This window comes from Schistocerca serialis, chromosome 5, assembly GCF_023864345.2.
Source record: "Schistocerca serialis cubense isolate TAMUIC-IGC-003099 chromosome 5, iqSchSeri2.2, whole genome shotgun sequence".
NCBI classification, from domain to species: domain Eukaryota; kingdom Metazoa; phylum Arthropoda; class Insecta; order Orthoptera; family Acrididae; genus Schistocerca; species Schistocerca serialis.
The window spans coordinates 757,678,100-757,698,304 of record NC_064642.1 but is presented as its reverse complement, the minus strand read 5'-3'; positions in this window follow the sequence as shown (position 1 = coordinate 757,698,304).

Below are 20,205 nucleotides of genomic sequence, written 5' to 3'. Positions count from 1 at the left end.
CTGCAAGGTTCGCAGGAGAGCTTCTGTAAAGTTTGGAAGGTAGGAGACGGGGTACTGGCAGAAGTAAAGCTGTGAGGACGGGGCATGAGTTGTGCTTGGGTAGCTCAGTTGTTAGAGCACTTGCCCGCGAAAGGCAAAGGTCCCGAGTTCGAATCTCGGTTCGGCAGACAGTTTTAACCTGCCAGGAAGTTTCAGATCTTGGATGGCGTGTGTAGGTACAGCTGCCCATGCACCTTCAACACGATACCACGGTTCATAAAGAGTAGTGACTGGGGCATTGTGACTCGTATCCAGACACAGATTTGTCGTGGTGTCCACCCCACCCTAAGAGGTTAAAATCGAACAACTTCATTCATGAAGTAGAGTCTAACCTAACCATCTTGGCCGAGCCTAAAACTGACGGACGATCTGCGACCACGCTTTTGGCCGATGTTATCGAGAGATCTCTGGCGACTGTGTCTGACGGCCGCCGTCTGTGCCACTTTGAATGCCACCTTAAAATCTGGACCGACGGGCTTTGCGTCTACAGCGGTAAAGGTAAATCGAAATGAGTGTTGAGGTAGCGAAATTGGAACACAAGAACTGAAAAATTTCCATTAGTATAACAATAGATGTGGAGAATCCAAATTATCAACTATCTTCCAGAGGTTGGTCACGGTTCATGCTACAGCAGACCTCTGCAGCCGTCAGAGTCTAATGACTAGATAAGCGATGAGTTGCAACTGAAAGCAATCAACAGGATGGAACACTTATGAGGGACATGATATGGAATGATTTCATAGGCTCAGTCTTAGGTAGTGCAGGTCACAGACTTTCGTTCATTGTGCGGTGTGTCAGAGTTTTCGACCACATTGATAGCTGCACCGCCATACTGCAAAGGTAGACACCTCTTTTAAAATATAATCGAAGTGGCCTCAACGGACCATTGCCGGCTAGTCAAGAGGAGCAACCTCCGGCGGCCGCGAGATAGTACCAACGTTTTGGTCTAGTGCCGTGCGGCCATTATTCTTGTAATTGTAAAAATAAAAATACGGAAGCACATTACTTCGTTTTTGTAATGTTCATTCATAATGTACATAAAAGCGGAAGACTGTCTGTCGTATTTATGAAAGGTTATTTAACAGTGTTGAGGTCAGCAACACTGTCTTTTAACTGTGCGAAGCCGGCCGGGTGGCCGAGCGGTTCTAGACGCTACAGTCTGGAACCGCGCGACCGCTACGGTCTTAGGTTCGAATCCTGCCTCGGGCATGGATGTGTGTGATGTCCTTAGGTTAGTCAGGTTTAAGTAGTTCTAAGTTCTAGGGGACTGATACCTTAGAAGTTAAGTCCCATAGTGCTCAGAGCCATTTGAACAATTTTTTGAACTGTGCGAAGAGTGGACTTATATATTTTGTTGATGGAGTGAAAAAGTAATCTACACTGTCTGAAAAATTTATTAAAAAAACAGGTCTTATTGGAAACTGTAAACAATGATGAATGAAATGAAATGTTTCGTACAGTAACGAAAAAATGAAGCAGTCAAAGAAAATATCGCTATATCAGTAATATGAAAAAACGTAACACACACAAGATTTACTAGTTTCCAAAATATCGGAAGTCTCAGAAGCTACACTTGTTACGAAAATATTAAAATTACAGAATCAATTAAACGGGTAACTAAGTTGAACTATATTTTAAGCGCAAGCTAAAAGAAAAATCCATCTCTTGTTGACTCTCTAGTAACGAACTTGCGACCGTGTCCTCCTAAAATGTGCTTTAACATCACTCGACCAGTCGGTAAAATAAACTAAAATCAGAATACGCCGTCTATGAATAAAGGCAATGTAACAGCAAGAGCCATTAGCCGACACAGTCCATATACGTGCAGAAAAGACACGCCCGAATACAAACACACCGGCAACACGATTCAGTACTTTGCGCGCATAATCGGCAAATCAGACACTCAGCAATGATCAAAGATAATCGCACCCCACGCAGATGCCCTAGAATTCGAATCTTGTCAGTCACTGAATGCCAGCAGCGTTACTGTAATTAAAGTAACTATCCTCAACCTGATTACTAACAGCTACAATTTTTTTTTAAAAGTTGTTTGCGTCTCCTATAATGTGTTCCTTAACTGTATTTTATTTTTCTTGTGTATCATAATCCCAAATCGTTCCGGTAAACCACCAAATCCAGCGTACTTATTCTGTGTGTGTAAAAACGCACAAAAGGGAATTCATGTAAGTGCAAGACTATGGCCGAATTTTAGAAACTATTTGACGGAAAAGCGTCTCTGCGTTTCATGTACCCCAACGTAATGTCTGACAGATTTAGTTTGCATTGCAACTAGTATCTACAAAATTTTATAGATACCAGATCTATCATAATTATCAAACGCCTCTTTTAAGTTTTTTCGTAATTTATGTCGTAGCATGTTGTTCGTTTTAAATGCGGCTTCAACTTAAAAAATATTAGCTAATTTCTGAGAATCATCAGGTGAACGTCACCCTTCTTCAATGCAAAATGAAGCCACAGAGCCCCAGCGTTGAAAGCTGGGAGAAACGATAAATCGCTACTAAGTATGTGGATCAACACATTCTGCTGTCCGAGTCAAAGACCGTATTTTTTTAATGCAAGATAAAACAGGATTCCACATTATACTTAAAGGGTAGCCTTTTTGTCTATAATACACCGCGTGACAAAAAACTAAAGCACGTGCAAGATACGGTCACGTATGTGTAACTTTGTGTACACACACACACACACACACTACGGAACATTCGCCTATCAGAACTGATATACCTCCCGCTCTCTCAGGGACGCGGTCACGACAGCCGAGTTGTGGCCAGCAGCATTTACTGACCACACTGCTTACATTTGCACCATCACACTTCGACGCCAACAAGTGTGGCGCAGCCGCAGCCCGTGGAAATTTCACATCGCTCACCTGGCCTCACCGGAATGTCAAGCAGCAGGGGTAGACACGTGGAGTCAACAAAGACGAGGAGCATACCCATCTGGTTTACAGTGGTGGCCGGACTGTACCAAGCCGAGCCTTCAACGTACCTTGAAGACTTTTAGTAGGGAAGCTGCAGCATGGAGCCACAGCACTACAAAGTTCTACTACGCTATCCTCAGACAGTGTTTGGTTATGCCCCCATTACCGGACCGCGTCAACACCTGGAAGGGACCATCATTCGTACACGACAAACGGTCGGTATCGCCATCGAGCGGCCCCCCATGTACCGTATAGCCATGGAAGGAAAGCGCAGACACAGGACATTGATCCATGAGGTGACGAGAGAAGATGGAGTTCGTCACGTCACAAGAAGAGACATAAGCAATACATACATTACTTATTCTCTCCTGTACGCAGAGAGGAGATACGTTCCAGAGATCATTGCTACTGTCGCTGGTTTGACGCACGCAACTGTTACTCCAGATCTCCAATTGGGACTGCTAGAACCGGTGACTGAAGAAGTTTTGGATGCCATAGGAAAAGGGGCACCCAATAAGTCACCAGGACCGGATGGCTTACCTTTGGAGTTTTATAGGACGTCCCAGAGAGTATTTGTTCCCTACTGGACCACTATATCGCAAGAATTATGACACCAGAGCCGCTACTTCCGGCTGCATTTGTGGAAGGTATCATCATCCCAATCCGTAAACCTCGTGGAGGTTCACGTTTTGCAGACTAACGACCATTAACTTTGTTGAACTGTGACGTTAAAATCTTGACGTGTCTACTGGCAGCTTCGACGTAAGGCATCGCGGGTGCTATCAGTGGCTGAGGCATCGATGGGTGGGACGCATAACATCCGCGCCGCTCTGTGCCGCTGCAAGGACTCGATTGCCCTCGCTAAGATGCGTCGCGCATCGGGAGCGCTGGTTGCGACAGACTTAAGTCAACCATTTGATCGCGTCAGTCATGTGTACTTAACTGCTCTTCTTCAGAATATACATTACCCGGGCGCTTTCGTCGAGGTGGTACTGCGTCTCCAACGTGGCGCAACATCGAAAGTGCTTGTCAGCGGTAGACAGTATAATACATTGCAAGTTTGCCGCTCTGTTAAACAGGTTTCTCCATCTACATCTACATCCATACTCCGCAAGCCACCTGACGGTGCGTGGCGGAGGGTATCTTCAGTATGCCTTTCAGTGGGTTCTAATCTCTCTGATTTTATCCTCATGGTCCCTTCACGAGATATACGTCGGAGGGAGCAATATACTGCTTGACTCCTTGGTGAAGGTATGTTCTCGAAACTTCAGCAAAAGCCAGTACCGAGCCATGTTTTCTTTAGGGCGCAAAAAATAACTTGGGTCATACGTGCCCAAGTCAAAACTATAGAACACGAAGACAGAGAGGAGATAAAAAACGACTTACGTCAGTCCCAGTGGACATAATAGATGACCGCTAAAAAAAGGTACGTGGAAAATTGGCTAAAAAAGACACCATACAGAAACAGAGTTTTAAAACTAAAAATTAAATGGCCTTCGCCATATTGCTTTGGTGGATAAAAAGTAAAACTCGGTAGAGAGCCCACGCGTCATTTGGTAAAACGGCCGATAAGTCAGACGACAAACCTAGGCGGGAACGTAAACAGTTAAAAAATGGGTATTCCATCAAGAATTGGCGGACTGTTCAAACTTGGACGCAATGTGTACAAAGTGGTGGGGTAGCGCCACTAATCAAATGACGATGGCTAAAAAGGCAGTGCCCAATATGTAGCCTAGTTCAAATGACGTCCTCGCTGTGGGATGGCCGAGAGGAGGTAGTCCAAGACGCTGTGAGACGCTCAATAATCCTGAGCTTATTCCCATGAAGGGAGGACCAATGGCGATGCCAAAGGGGCACCACCCCTTGTTCGAGGAAACACGCTGATCATCGGAGGGAATATAAGAACTAGTGGGTTGAGGTACAAGGACTGCAGCCTTCGCAGCAGCGTCAGCAGTCTCGTTTCCTGGCAGACCGACATGACCAGGAACCCACCGAAACATCAAACTAGCTTCACCAAGAGTGAACAAGTGACAGTTTTCCTGGACCCGCTGCACTAGGGGATGGGAGGTGTACAGTGCACATAGACTTTGAAGGGAACTGAGTGGGTCCGAGCAGAGGACATAATTGAAAAGTGTGTGTCGCTAGATGTACTCTGTGTCCAGATACAGGGCGAAGAGTTCAACTCTGAGAAGAGTGCCAGAAGCCGATATCAAAAGACACACGTGCCAATGACGAAGGCATACCCAACCCCAGGGTAGGTCTGAGAGCCATCAGTGTATACAAAGATACTATCACGAAGCTTCATGCGAAGTTCGTGAAAAAAATGGTTCAAATGGCTCTGAGCACTATGGGACTCAACTGCTGAGGTTATTAGTCCCCTAGAACTTAGAACTAGTTAAACCTAACTAACCTAAGGACATCACAAACATCCATGCCCGAGGCAGGATTCGAACCTGCGACCGTAGCGGTCTTGCGGTTCCAGACTGCAGCGCCTTTAACCGCACGGCCACTTCGGCCGGCTAGTTCGTGAAATTGAAGGCAATAGATCGAGGCTGGAGTAGTGTCCTTAGGAAACGAATGAAGGCCAAGGTTAACATGGGCCTATTCACGAAGCCAAGGTTGTGAAAGGTTCGCACCCATCGGAAAAGGTGCAGGTAGTGTGAAGCTAAGCCGCTGTAGCAAGTGCCGAAAGCAGACTCAAAAATGGTGCAAATGGCTTTGAGCACTATGGGACTTAACTTCTGAGGTCATCAGTCCCCTAGAACTTAGAACTATTTAAACCTAACTAATCTAAGGACATTACACACATGCATGCCTGAGGCAGGATTCGAACCTGCGACCGTAGCGGTCGCGCGGTTCCAGACTGTAGCGCCTAGAACCGCTCGGCCAATCTGGCTGGCAAAGCAGACTCCAAGAGGTAACAAAAGAGGGACGAGCCCCACACTAACGATCAAGGGAGTCATCGAAGAAGGAGGCATAGGATGGATGGCCACGCAACGGCATGTGTACCTGCTGAGGAAAAAGTCACAGTGGTAGGACAGTGGTAGTTCAGCAGCTTCAGCATACAGACTCTCAACTGGACTAGTGTAAAAGGTGCTTGTGGCCATAGATTACCACGACGGTGGATAGTGTTGAGACTGCGTAAGAGGGATGGACGGGCACACGCATAAACAAAGCACCCATATTCGAGTTTCGAATGGAGAAGGGACCGGTACATAGGGAGGAGGGTGGTTCGATCGGCACCCCACGAAGTAACACTGAGGACAAGTGGGACATTGAGAAAATGCTTACAGCGAGCTGCCAGGTAATACACATGGGGGGACCAAGAAAGTTTCCTATCGAGCATGAGTCCCCGGAATTTCATAGTTTCAACAAACAGAAGGGCAACAGACCCAAAATGTAAGGATGGTGGGAGAAACCAACTGCGTCACCAGAAATTCAACACATGGTTTTGTCAGTGGAGAAGCGAAAGCCATTGTCGATGCTCCAGGGTCAAAGACGATCAAGACATCGCGAAAACGCCGCTCAGTGAGACAGGTCCATGGAGAACTGCAACAGAAGACAAAATCGTCAACAAAAAGGGAGACGGAGATGCCTGGCGGGAGTCAGGCCATTATAGGGCTAATGGCGATAGCAAAGAGGGCGACACTCAGGATGTAACCCTGAGGCACACCGTTTCCCTGGATAAAGGTGTCCGACAAGGCGGAACTCACACGCACCTTAAAAATTCGGTCTTTTAAGAATGTCTGAAGGAAAAAGGGGAAGTGGCCATGGGAGCCCCCCGTGTGAAGAGTACAGAGGACACCAGTTCTCCAGCAGGTGTCTTGGGCCTTCTCCAAATCGAAAAACACGGTCTCAGTCTGGGATTTCCGGAGAAAACCATTCATGACATGGGTGGATAAAGTAACGAGATGGTCAACTGCAGAACGCCTTACTCGAAATCCACTGTGCATTCGTCAGAAAATTTCGTGACTCGAACCACCATATCAGCCAGGCATGGATCAGACATTCAATCACCTTGTAAACACAGCTGGTAAAAGAAATGGGGCAGTAGCTAGAAGGAAAGTTTTTGTCCTTCCCAGGCTTAGGTACGGGTATGACAGTGGCTTCACGCCAGAGTCCAGGAAATGTGCCCTCTGCCCAAATGCAGTTGTATGTGTTAAGCAGTTAATGCTTGACCCTAAGAGAAAGGTGGTGCAACATCTGAATGTGGATGGCGTCTGGCCCTGAGGTGGAGGATCGGGATGAACTGAGAGCACAATCTAGCTACCTCATAGTAAATGCAGTATTGTAGCACTCGTGATGCGGAGAAGAGAAGGGTATCGTTGGAGCCTCCTCCGCTCATTGCCGATGGAGGAAGGCAGGGCGATAGTGGGAAGAACTCTAAACTTCCGCACAATGGCAGCCCAAGGTATTGGAGATAGCAATAGGGTCCACGATGACAATGTCTGCTACTGTCAGGTCAGAAATTTGGGAATGGATCTAGCTCCCAGAGAGCCACTGGAGGTTAGCTCACACGACAGAGGAAGGGGTGGAACTGTTGAAAGAACTAGTGAATTAAATACAGCTAGCTCCTTTGCTATCCCGAAGAACGCCATGGCACTTTGCATACATCTGTTTATAATGAATGCAGTTTGCCATCGTAGGATGACGGTTAAAAATGTGGAGAGCGCGTCCCCATGCGCGAATTGCGCTGCAGCATACCTCAGTCCACCAAGGGACTGGGAGATGATGTGGTAAAGAGGAAGTGCGGGGAATGGAAAGTTCTGCAGCAGTAAGGGTTACGTTTGTGAGATATTACACCTGGTCATCACAACTGAGGAACTCTTGTTCTTCGAAGGTCGCCAGGGGGGAGTAAAGCTGCCAGTCAGCCTTAGTAACCTGCCATTTGGGTGTGCTCGTGGATAGGGTAGGAGTCAGCAGACAGATAGCACACAGGTAATGGTCACTCAAGTATGTGTCAGAAAGAACAGACCACTCAAGACGATGGGCAAGTTGGGCAGTGTGGTACGATAGTTCCAAATGGGAATAGATGTGTGAGGACTCTGAAAGGAAAGTGGGTGCTCCAGTGTTAAGGCAGAAGAGGTTAAGTTGGTTAAGAATGCCAGTCAAGAGGGCACCTCCGACAGGTTCTGAGAGAACCCCAAAGGGGATGATGGTTGGTTGGTTTAAAAGAGGTGGGGGGGGGGGGACCAAACTGCTACGTCATCGGTCCCTGGTTCCGATTTAAATAATTCCACAAGTGTGGGAGTAAAGCAATGGAGACATACAAAACACAGTTGGAAGAAAGGAGAAAACCACAAGAATGACAGATTGGCAACAAAATGGACAAAATCGGACTAGAAAGCCACAGAGAGACGCACAAAACATGTAGAAGAGATAAAAACAAGAGAGCAGATTACCATGACTGGCTGACCATGAGAATAAAAAGGAAAAGCCAGCCACTCTGCAACATATTAAAACCGTAAAAGCACTAGGGTGGAGGACACAGGGGTACAAAGGACATCCGCTAAAACTCAGATCGATTGATAAGACCCACCCTCAAGAATAAAACTTAAAACTAATGCTGCTGTTGAGGCATTGTCGCCGAACACCGAAGGTAGGGTGCTGGGAAAGTCAAAAGTCCGCTGAAAAGCGGCTAAAAGTGGGCAAGCCATTAAGAGGTGGACGACCGTCATTTGTGAGCTACAGCGACACTGAGGTGGGTCCTCGCCACAGAGGAAGTAACCATGCATTAGCCACATATGGTCAATGTGGAGCTGGCAGAGGAGGATGGATTCCCTGTGAGAGGACCGCATGGAAGAGTTCCACACATTCGTAGTCTCGTTAATGACACACAGTTTATTGTGCGTACTGTTATGCCATTCCATCTCCGAAAGCCAAAAAACCCTGTGGCGTAAGACAGAACACAAATTAGTTTTGGAGGTGCCCATCTCCAGGAGCGGTTTCCGTGTGGCCTGTTTGGCCAGCCTGTCGGCAAGTTCATTGCCTGGGATGCCGAAGTGTCCTGGGTTCCACACAAACACCACCAAACGATGGGACCGTTTCAGAGCACTCCTGAATGGGTGCTACCCCCAATCAGTGCACAGGAGAAGTGCCTCGCCAGGACACGAGCGGATGTGCTCAAGGGCTCGAGATATGGCCGCCAGCTCTGCAGTAAAAACACTGCAACCATCTGGCAAAGAGTGCTGTTCCATATGTCCTCCATGAACATATGAAAAACCTACGTGACCATCAGCCATCGAGCCATCAGCGTAAAACCACTCCATGGCCCCGATACATGTCGAGAATCTAGAGGAAGTGACAGCGGAGAGCTGCAGGGTTAATGGAGTCCTTAGGGCCATGCAAAAGGTCCAGAAGAATCTGCTGCCTAGGTGTAAACGTGTAGGTGTACGTGAATGGACATCCAGGAGAGGTCGTAACGGGAAGGACTGCGGTTCAGACGGAGGGGACTGGACGTGAACCGCAATCGTAAGCCCTGACCTGGGCCACCGATGCGGGAGATGAACTACTGTGGTTGTGAAAAGGTCATTAGGATGCACAGGAGAACTAGGAACGTGTGCAACGTAACTGGCGAGCAGTTGTGCACGCCTAACCTTCAATGGAGTGACTCCAGCCTCCACCAGGAAACTGGCCACCATACTCGTTCTAAAAGCTCCTGTCGCTAGGCAAACGGCACAGTGGTGCAGTGGGTCGAGTAAACGCAACGCTGATGGCGCCGCCGAACCGTAAACCAGACTCCCATAGTCAAGGCGGGATTGAACAAGGGCTCTGTAGCGCTGCAGCAGCAGAGAGAGATCTGCACCCCAGTTGGTGTTGCTCAGGCAGCGGAGAGCATTTAAGTGCTGCCAGCACTTCCGCTGAAGCTGACGAAGCTGAGGTAGTCAAGTCAATAGGGCGTCGAAAACCAGTCCTGAGAATCGATATGTCTCAACTGCAGTGAGTGGATCGTCATTAAGGTAAAGTTCTGTTTCTGGACGAATGGTGCGACGCTGACAGAAATGCATGACACGCGACTTCGCAGCTGAAAACTGGAAGCTATGGGCTAGAGCCCACGACTGCGCCTTATGAATGGTTCCCTATAGGCGCCGCTCAGCAACACCAGTACTGGAGAAGCAGTACGAAATGCAGAAGACATCCGCATACAGATGTGAGACCGACGGCCCTACAACTGCTGCTAGACTGTTAATAGTCACTAATAATAGAGAGACACTCAATATGGAGCCCTGCAGAAGGCCATTCTCCCGAATATGGGGGGGAACTATGCCAGGCACCGACTTGGACACAGAAAGTACGGAGTGACAGGAAGTTTTGGATACAAATCTGGAGCGAGCCCCAGAGACCCCACTCATACAATGTGGCAAGGAAATGATGTTGCCAGGTCACGTCGTATGCTTCATGTAAAAAAAATGGCAACCAGATGTTGGCATCTAGGAAAGGATGTTCAAATGGCGGTCTTGAGAGACACAAGATTGTCAGTGGTAGAGCGACCTTGGCGGAAGCCGCCCTGACATGGAACCTGTAGGCCACGTGACTCCAAGACCCAATCCAACTGCCGACACACCATACATTCCTGCAGCTTTTAAAGAAAGTTTGTGAGGCTGATGGTCCGGTAGCTATCCAAATCAAGTAGGTTTTGACTGGGTTTGTGCACCGGTTGGCTGGTTGATTTGTGGGGGTTGAAGGGACCAGACGATGAAAGGCCATCGGTCCCTTTTTCCATGATCATGAAACACCCACAAGTAACAAAACCAAACGGATGACACAGAACGAGAAAGACATAGACAAAGACCAGAAAAGAGGAATTAAAAACACACAGAGTGTTACAGTGGTTGGCTGACTATGGAAACAAAAAATAAAAAAGGGAAAGCCAACCACCAAGAGACACCCTAAAAAGCCCAATCTAAAACCGTAGGCCAAAGGCCAGACTCAACACAAAAGAAAGAGACAAACCCTCAGATTGGGCGATAAAAGCCCCCTGCACGAATTAAAGGCAAAACTGAGCCTGCTACACCAGTGTCATCCGTTAAAAGTGCAGTGAGTGTTTAAGGCAGCTCAAACGTCTGCCTGAGCGCAGTTAAAAACGGACAGTCCAACAAAATGTGGACCACCGTCAATGCTGAACCACAGCGACAGGAAGGTGGGTCCTTGCGGTGCAATAAATAACTGTACGTCATCCAGGTTTGGCCAATGCGCAGCGAGCAGAGTACAACAAGTCCTTGCAAGAAGCTTGCAAAGAGGAGCACCACCCAACGGTAGTCTCCTTGATGACTTGAAGTCTGTTGGGTGAAGGCAGGGTGCACCATTCATCACCCCAGGTACCAGGGATCTTCTGCCACAAAACTGATTGGAGATCACACTACGAAAGGCCAATATCCAAGGCCAGTGTACCGACAGCCTTTTTGTCCAGCGTGTCAACATGTTCATTATCCGGGATGTCGACATGACCTGTGGTCCACATAAAAACCACAGAGCAGCCGCAACTAGCCATCACCAGACGAGAGCGAGGAAAACACTGGTCGATAGCTCCTAAACCGCTCAGTGAGTCACTTCAGATAACGAAGGACTCACCTGAGCAGGAGCGGATATACTCTAGGGTGCGAGAGATGGCGACCAGCTAGGCAGTGATAACACTGCAGCCCATCTGCAATGAGCGTTGTTCAGAATGATCCCCAAGAGTAAGAGCATAATAAACTCTACGAGCAACCATCGAACCATTGGTATAGACCACGTCAGAGCCGTGAAGTGTGGCAAGGACAGAAAGAAAGTGGTGGCACAGGGCCTCAGGAGGGTTTGAGTCCTTTGGGCCCTGTGCCAAATCCAGCCAAAGGCATAGGCGGGACACACACCACGGGGGTATACATATATGGGCCTGGAAAAGAGGTGGGAGAGGGAAAAACTCAAGCCTAGAGAGAAGAGCCTGGACACGAACCGCGATTGTACACCCTGACTGGGGCAGCCGTTCTGGAAGACGGATGACCGAGTTGGGGAACAGGAGACAGTAATTTGGATGCCTGGGCAAGCTACAAACATGTGCAGCATAAGCAGCCAGTAGTCATTGGCGCCGGATCCACAGTGGAGGGACACCAGCCTCCACAAACAGGCAGTTTGCAGGGCTTGCATGGAAAGCTCCAGTTGCGAATCATATCCTGAAGTGAAGTATGGGGTCAAGCAACCACAAAGCAGAAGGAAATGCCGAACCGTAAGCCAGGCTCACATAATAGAGATGGGACTAAATCAATGCCAGATACAGTTGTAGAAGGATAAACCGATCGGCACCCCAGCTGGTGTGACACAAGCAACGAAGAGCGTTAAGATGGCGCCAAAACGTATAAGCTGCCGAATATTAGGGAGCCAAGTCAACTAGGCATCAAAAAGCAAGCCCAAAAACCGATGTGTCTCCACCACAGCAAGAGGTTCGTCACCAAGATAAAGCTGTGGCTCAGGGTAAACAGTGGGATCCTGGCAGAAATCCATGATGCAGGTCTTGGCAGCTGAGAACTGGAAGCCGTCATGAATGGCCCAAGACCACGCCCTGCAGATAGTGCCCTGTAGCCACCATTCATCAACCACAATGTGAGTGGAGCAAAAGGCGTCAGCATACAAAGAAGCCGACTTTCCCACAGCTGCAGCTAGCCCATTGATAGCAACGAAAAAGAGGTAGACATTCAAGACAGAGCCTCGTGGGACCCCATTCTCTTTGACTCGGGAGGAACTGTGGGAGAAACCAATTTGCATGCAGAAGGAATGAAGCAACAGAAAATTTTGAATAAAAAGTGGGAGTGGGTCCCTAAGACCCCACCCATGAAGTGTGGTGAGGATGTGATGTCACCACGTCGTATTGTACACCTCCTGCATGTCAAAAAAAGATGGCAACCAGATGTCGACAGAGGGAAAATGCTGTGCGGGTGGTAGACTCCAGGCAGACCAGATTATCGGTGGCAGAGCGGCCCTTACAGAACCCACCCTGGGCGAGAAAGCCCAGAGACTCAAGTAGCCAACTCAGCCTCTGGCTCACCATGCATTCGATCAACTTGCACATAACATTGGTGAGGCTAATGGGGCAGTAGCTGTCCACCTCCAGGGGGTTCTTCCCAGGCTTCAACACTGGAATGATAATGCTTTCCTGCAACTGAGTGGGGAACTCAACCCAGATACGGTTGAAAAGGTCGAGGACGTGTCGCTGGCAGCCCACTGAGAGGTGTCTGAGCATCTGATAATGGATGCAATCTGGCCCAGGAGCCGTATCAGGGCAAGCGGCTAGGGCACTATGGAATTCCTACTCACTGAATGGAGCATTGTACGATTTGGGGTGGCACGTATGGAATGAACGGCTCTGACTTTCCAACTGCTCTTTCAGGGAGCGGAGGGCCAGTGGGTAATTCGTAGGAGCGGAACTCTGAGCAAAATGCTCTGCTAAGAGTTCTGAAATCGTGTCTGATTCAGTACAGACTGCTCCATTCAGGGGAAGCTCAGGTACACTGACAGGTGTCTGATACCCATAGAGTCGCCTAATCTTGCACCAAACCTGCGATGGCGAGGTACAGGTACCAATGGTAGAGACATACCATTCCCAGCACTCATGCTTCCATTGGCGAATAAGGCATTGTGCTCGGGCACGGAGCCATTTAACAGTAATGAGGTTTTCAAATTACGGGCGCCACTTATGAATGTAGAGGGCTTGCCTGGGACCTCTAATCGTCTCTGCGATCTCCAGTGACCACCAAGGCATAGTATTCCACTGATGGGACCCAGAAGAACAGGGAATTGCAGATTATGTGGCAGAAACGATGCCGGTGGTGATCGTGTGAACCAACACATCAATGACGCCATGAGAAACAGGCTCAAGAGTGGCAATGGAGGTGAACAAGTCCCAGTCAGCCTTATTCAAATCCCATCTGGGGAGGCACCCAGGTGAGTGACGCTGGGGCAGTGACAGAAAGATCGGAAAGTGGTCACTACCACACGAGTCGTTATGCACACTCTACTGGACAAATGCTAGAAGGCTAGGGATGTATACTGAAAGGTTGATGGCTGAGTACGTGCCATGCACCACACTGAAATGTGTGGAGGCAGCATTATTTAAAATAGAAAGGTTGAGCTGTGCCAACACTTGCTCAATGACAGTGCCTTGGCCTGATGCCACCAATCCACCCCACAAAGGGTTATAGGCGTTAAAGTCACCCAATAACAGAAAAGGTGCCGGCAATTGGGCTATCAGCACAGCCAGTAATGCTGCGGGACATCACAATCTGGTGGAAGATAGAGAATACAGACAGTAACAGCCTGAGACGTCCACACCTGAACAGCGACAGCCTCTAAAGGTGTTTGAAAAGGCACACTCGCTGTAAAAAGAGTTAAGGACGTAGACTCCATCAGATACCCTCTTACAAGCTGCCCGATTCTTATAATAACCCGATAGCCACAGAGGGCAGAGGTTCACATCGCTAGAAACCAAGTTTCCTGGAAAGCAATGCAGAGGAAAGGGTGAAGGCTGAGAAGTTGTCAGAGCTCAGCAAGGTGGTGGAAAAAACTGCTGCAATTTCACTGAAGGATGACATTGTCCACAGCTGAAAAAGGTGTGAAGGACCGAGGAGGCAGATTACGCCGCTGGATCACCTGCTGCCACCGACTGAGTACCCGCGCAATCAACTTCCATGCTGTTGAGGGTCTGGCCAGAATCTCCACCCCATCCTCAGATGCCAGTGGCGGGTATCATCCTTCCCACTGGCAGGAACCTGGGAAGGGAGGGATCCAAGGGACCCCTTCTGAACGAGACAAGTCAAACAAGTTGGATGCTTCTCTGGCTTAGAAATTGGTACAGGTGTCCCCAATGGGTTGGGGGTGGGGGGGGGGGGCGGGTGCTGCTCCCAAAGTAGGTAGTCCAGGAGCAACAGGGAGGGTAGTGGCCCCCAGGGTCAAGGTGCAGTGTTATGGCTCGGGGAGCCGACTGGAATTCACTGAACTGATGGGGCTATCACTGTTGTCGTATCGGTGGCATAAGAGAAAGTTATTTGCACAGGATGGAGTCGTTCATATTTCCTCTTAGCCTCAATGTACGGCAGTCGGTCCAGGGTCTTATATTCCATGATTTTCCGCTCTTTCTGTAAAATCCTGCACTCTTGCGAGCAAGGTGAATGATGATCTTCACAGTTGACACAGATGGGTCGTGGAGCACATGGAGTATTGGGATGTGATGGGCATCCGCAATCTCGACATGTGTGGTTGGAAGTATAGCACTTAAAGCACTGAACCGGGTGAGGGATATAGGGTTTGATGTCACAGTGGTAGACCACCACCTTGACCTTCTCAGGCAATGTATCACCCTCGAAGGCCAAGATGAAGGCACCAGTGGCAACCTGATTATCCCTCAGACCCCGATGAATGTGCCTGACGAAATGAACACCTCTCAGCTCTAAATTGGCGTGCAGCTCATCATCAGACTGCAAGAGAAGGTTCGTGTGGAATATAATACCATGGACCATATTTAAACTCTTATTGGGCGTGATGGTAACTGGAACATCCCCAAATTGTCACAAGCGAGTAATGCCCATCACTGGGCAGAAGATCCTGTTTTTATCAAAACTGACCCAGAGCACATTTTGGTCAAGCCTTCCACCTCCCCAAACTTGTCCTCTAAATGCTCTACAAAGAACTGAGGCTTCATGGAGAAAAAGGATACCCCATCAGCTCTAGTACATACTAGGTAGCGGGACGAATAAGCTTTGCTGCCATTCTTAGCCTTTCGTTCTCCCATTGGTGTGGCCAGAGAGGGAAACGATTTGGGGTCATACGTGTTTGCATTAAATTGAGCCATGGAACGCTTAGAGACTGCTGGCGGCTGGTCACCAGCAAGAGAAGATGTGCCACACTTCATTGCATGTCATCCACCCTGATGCCACTGACGAGGGGACCTCCCCACACGCGCCACCCAGCTGCAGCAAGGGCCACCGACAGGATGGCTATTGCCGGGAGTCCTGATGCCCCATGGAAATAGGCATCTACTCCTTGGCATACATTGGGAGTTAACAGCACAGGCATCAGCAGAGTGATCCCAGTGTTTTCAAAGGGCTACAACCAACAGGGTATATGGCGACCCCACCATTGGATTTTCAGGTGCAATGAAGCCCATGGTCGGTGTCGGCGCAGAAAGCGACACATCATATTGGATGGTGGAAAAGGCACCCAGGAATGTATCCACACCCAAGAGATGGAGAGTGAGTGGGACTGCAATATAACAATGAGAAAGCAGGCTAGAGATCTCAATGCATGATGGACATGATGAACCATGTAAGGCGTCCTTCCCCAATTGGCTCGCTCTTCGGAAAGCTTTGGAAGTATGGAGATCAAGCTCTACAGGGGTTGTTGTTGTTGTGGTCTTCAGTCCTGAGACTGGTTTGATGCAGCTCTCCATGCAACACTATCCTGTGCAAGCTTCTTCACCTCCCAGTACTTACTGCAACCCACATCCTTCTGAATCTGCTTAGTGTATTCATCTCTTGGTCTCCCTCTACGATTTTTACCCTCCACACTGTCCTCCAATGCTAAATTTGTGATCCCTTGATGCCTCAGAACATGTCCTACTAACCGGTCCCTTCTTTTTGTCAAGTTGTGCCACATACTCCTCTTCTCCCCAATTCTATTCAATAGTTCTACATTAGTTATGTGATCAACCCATCTAATCTTCAGCATTCTTCTGTAGCACCACATTTTGAAAGCTTCTATTCTCTTCTTGTCCAAACTATGGACCATGACATAAAGGCAGAAACGTGAGAGACTCCTTCTAGACGCCTCTTACGACTTGGAGGAATACTACAGGACTATTCTAACCTGCAGACCTGCAGGGGGGCTTGTGCAGGGGAATTATGATGCTCTCCCGCCATTGCGATGCCATAACACCAGATCCAGTTGAAGATAATGAGGAGATGTCACTTGTAGTCAGATGAGAGATGTTTAATCATTTGACTGTGGATCCGATCCTTCCTAGGAGCTGTGTCGGGGCAATGTGCAAGGGCACTGAGAAGTTCCCACTCTGTAAATTGAGCATTATAAGGTTCACTGTGGCATGTAGTGATCGATAGGACTTTCCTTTCCATCCATCGTTTGAGGGTGCGAAAGGCTGGGGGTTGTTCTCCGATGCAGAGGCTCGAGCATAGTGCTCAGCAAAGTGCTCGGCAATAGCGTTTGCGTCGGTAGATAACACGCCATCGATGCTAATGCCAGGGACACCTGTTGAGGTCTGGTGCCCAAAAAGACGGCTGATCTTTGTCCAGAATTTGGAAGGTGATATATGGCACCCAATGGTCGACACGTACCTTTCCCAACACTCTGGTTTCCTTCGTTTTTTAACCTGACGAACGTGAGCACAGAACTGCTTAATGGGTATTAGGTGCTCTAGGGAAGGGTGCCGCTTATGTCGCTGTAGAGCTCACCGGCGCTCTTTAATTGCCTCAGCAACTTCTGGCGAGCACCAAGGGATAGTCTTTCGCTCGGGGCACCAGAAAGAACGAGGGATCGCGTTTTCCGCCGCAGAAACGATCGTTGTAGTGACCTGCTCAACAACAGCATCGATGGCATCACGTGGGGGAGATTTATCGGTTAAAGCAGAGGTGAAGGATTCCCCGTCTGCCTTGTTTAAAGCCCATCTGGGCAGGCGTCCGTGGGCATGACGCCAGGGTAGTGATACGAAGATGGGGAAGTGGTGGTTACCACACAGGTCGTCATGTGCTCTGCAATGGATAGATGGGAGAAGGCCATGACTGCAAACCGAGAGATGAATGGCCAAATATGTGCCATGTGCCACGCTGAAATGTGTGAGGGCACCAGTATTTAAGCGGCAAAGGTCGAGTTTTGACAGTAAACAGTAAATTTTGACCTCCCTACCTCAGCCGGCAAGCATGGAGCCACCTACTTTTCCCAAAAGTAGGAAAGGTTTAGGAATTGATCAGTCAGTGCAGCCAGTACATTCAGGGGTACTACACCAACTGGACGAAGATATAAATTGCAGACAGTTATTTCCTGCTTCGTCCTTATCCTGACAGCCACAGCTTCAAGAGGGGTATCAATTGGCACAGGTTCACTATATACTGAGTTCAGGACATAGACGCAAACTCCACCTGACACTCTATTATAGTCGCTATGTCCTGTAATATCCCTTATAGCCATGGGGAGCAGGGATCCACACTGCCGGGAACCAGATTTCCTGAAGGGCAATGCAGAAAGCAGGTGTAAAGCTTAACAGTTGCTGTAGCTTAGCTAGCTGGTGGAATAAACCGCCGCTATTCCATTGGAGAATTTTGTGATCGTGACACTGGAAAGGCATTAAATACTCAATGAGCCAGTCTACACCTCATGGTCTCCTGCGGCCACCAGATGAGTACCTATGCGATCGACATCCATTGTGTCTGAGAGCCCAGCGAGATCTAGGTCCTCAGCAGATGCCAGAATCTCCATCCCATCCTCAGACACAGCTTTTAGGAAGTGGTGGTGTGGGTGCCACCGCAGTGCCTTGGTTCTTGGGGGTCTTTTTCATTTTAGTTTTCTCTCACTGCTCCTTAGGTTTGTCCAGCTGAGGAGGACCATGGAGCCCTATGACCAGCCACCTGTGGTTGCTTCAGTCAATGATGGGTGTCAGCTCTGCCAGTAGTAGGTACTTGGGAAGGGAGTGATGCAAGGGATCCCTTCCTGGCGAAAGAAGCTAAAGAAGCCTGAGAAGAGGGGACTGACGTCCTTGATGGTTGATGGAGGGGGGGGGGGGGGTTGCTCCTTAAGTAGATTGTACAAGAGCAACAGGGAGGGGAAGTGCCCCCCCCCCCCCCATCAATGGGGCAGATGGAGTCTGCCAGCTCTGAGAGCCAACTGTATGTGGTGGAATGGAAGATGGTACAACCATTGTCGTAGTGGCAGTGTAGGTAGACGTCATATGCACAGGTCGTAGCCTCTCGTATTTTTTCTTCGCCTCAGTGTAGCTCAGTCGGTCTAGGGTCTTATACTCCATTATTTTTCTTTCTTTTTGGAGAATCCTGCAGGCTGGCGAGCAGGGTGAATGGTGCTCTCTGCAGTTGACACAGATGGGAGGCGGGGCACAGGGAGTATGGGAAAGTGAAGGATGTCTACAACCCAACAGGTGACGCTGGAAGTGCAGTGGGAAGACATATGGCCGAACTTCCAGCCTTTAAAGCACCGCATTAGGGGAGGGATATAGGGCTTTACATTACAGTGGTAATGTGTCAACCTCGAAGGCCAAGATGAAGGCACCAGTGGCAACCTGATTATCCCACGGACCCTGGTGGACGCGCTGGACGAAATAAACACCTCACTGCTCTAAATTGGCGCGCAGTACATCGGCAGACTGCAAAAGAAGGTCCGTGTTGAATTTGATACTCTGGACCATATTTCAGCTCTTATAGGGTGTGATGGAAACATCCCCATCTGGTCACAGGCGTGTAGGGCCTGTGATTGGGCAGAGGATGCTGTTTTTATCAAGACCGACACTGACCACATTTTGGACAAGCCCTCCACCTCCCCAAACCTGTCCTCCAAATGCTCCACAAAGAACGGAGGCTTCATGGACATGAAAGATTCCCCATCAACTCTCGTACATATGAGGTACTGGAGTGAATAACCTTCACCTCATCCTTAGCCTGGCGTTCTTTCCATGACGTAGCCAGGGTGTGGGGGGAACGATTTGGGTCGTATTTCTTAGCACTGAGGTCAGACCTTGATCAATTAGAGACTGCAGGAGTTTGACCGTCAGTAAGATGTGACATAGCTTGTCATCTGCCCTCATTCCACCCACTTCAACCAGAAGCCCTCCACACAGGCGCCACCCAGCAGCAGCAAAAGGCACCTGGCAGGATGGCCATTGCCGTGAGTCCCGCCCTGATGCCACAAGGTGATGGGTATCTACTCCTTGGCATATGTCGGGAGTTAACGGCGCAGGCATCAGCAGAGTGAGCCCCGTGTGGTTGGCGGGCTACAACCAACAGGGTACGTTGCAGCCCCATCACAATGGACTGGCTACGATGCTTGATATCAGGCGCATATGAGCTAAGAAATCCATTATTGTCGACAGTGCAGAAAGAGATACTGCACAGAGGATGGAGGAAAACGCACCCAGGAAGGTGACCTCACCCAACAGCTGGATAATAAGCGGAAGTGCAGATACATTTCGACGAAGGATGCAAGAGGTCTTAATGCATGATGGACACTACACACCATGTAAG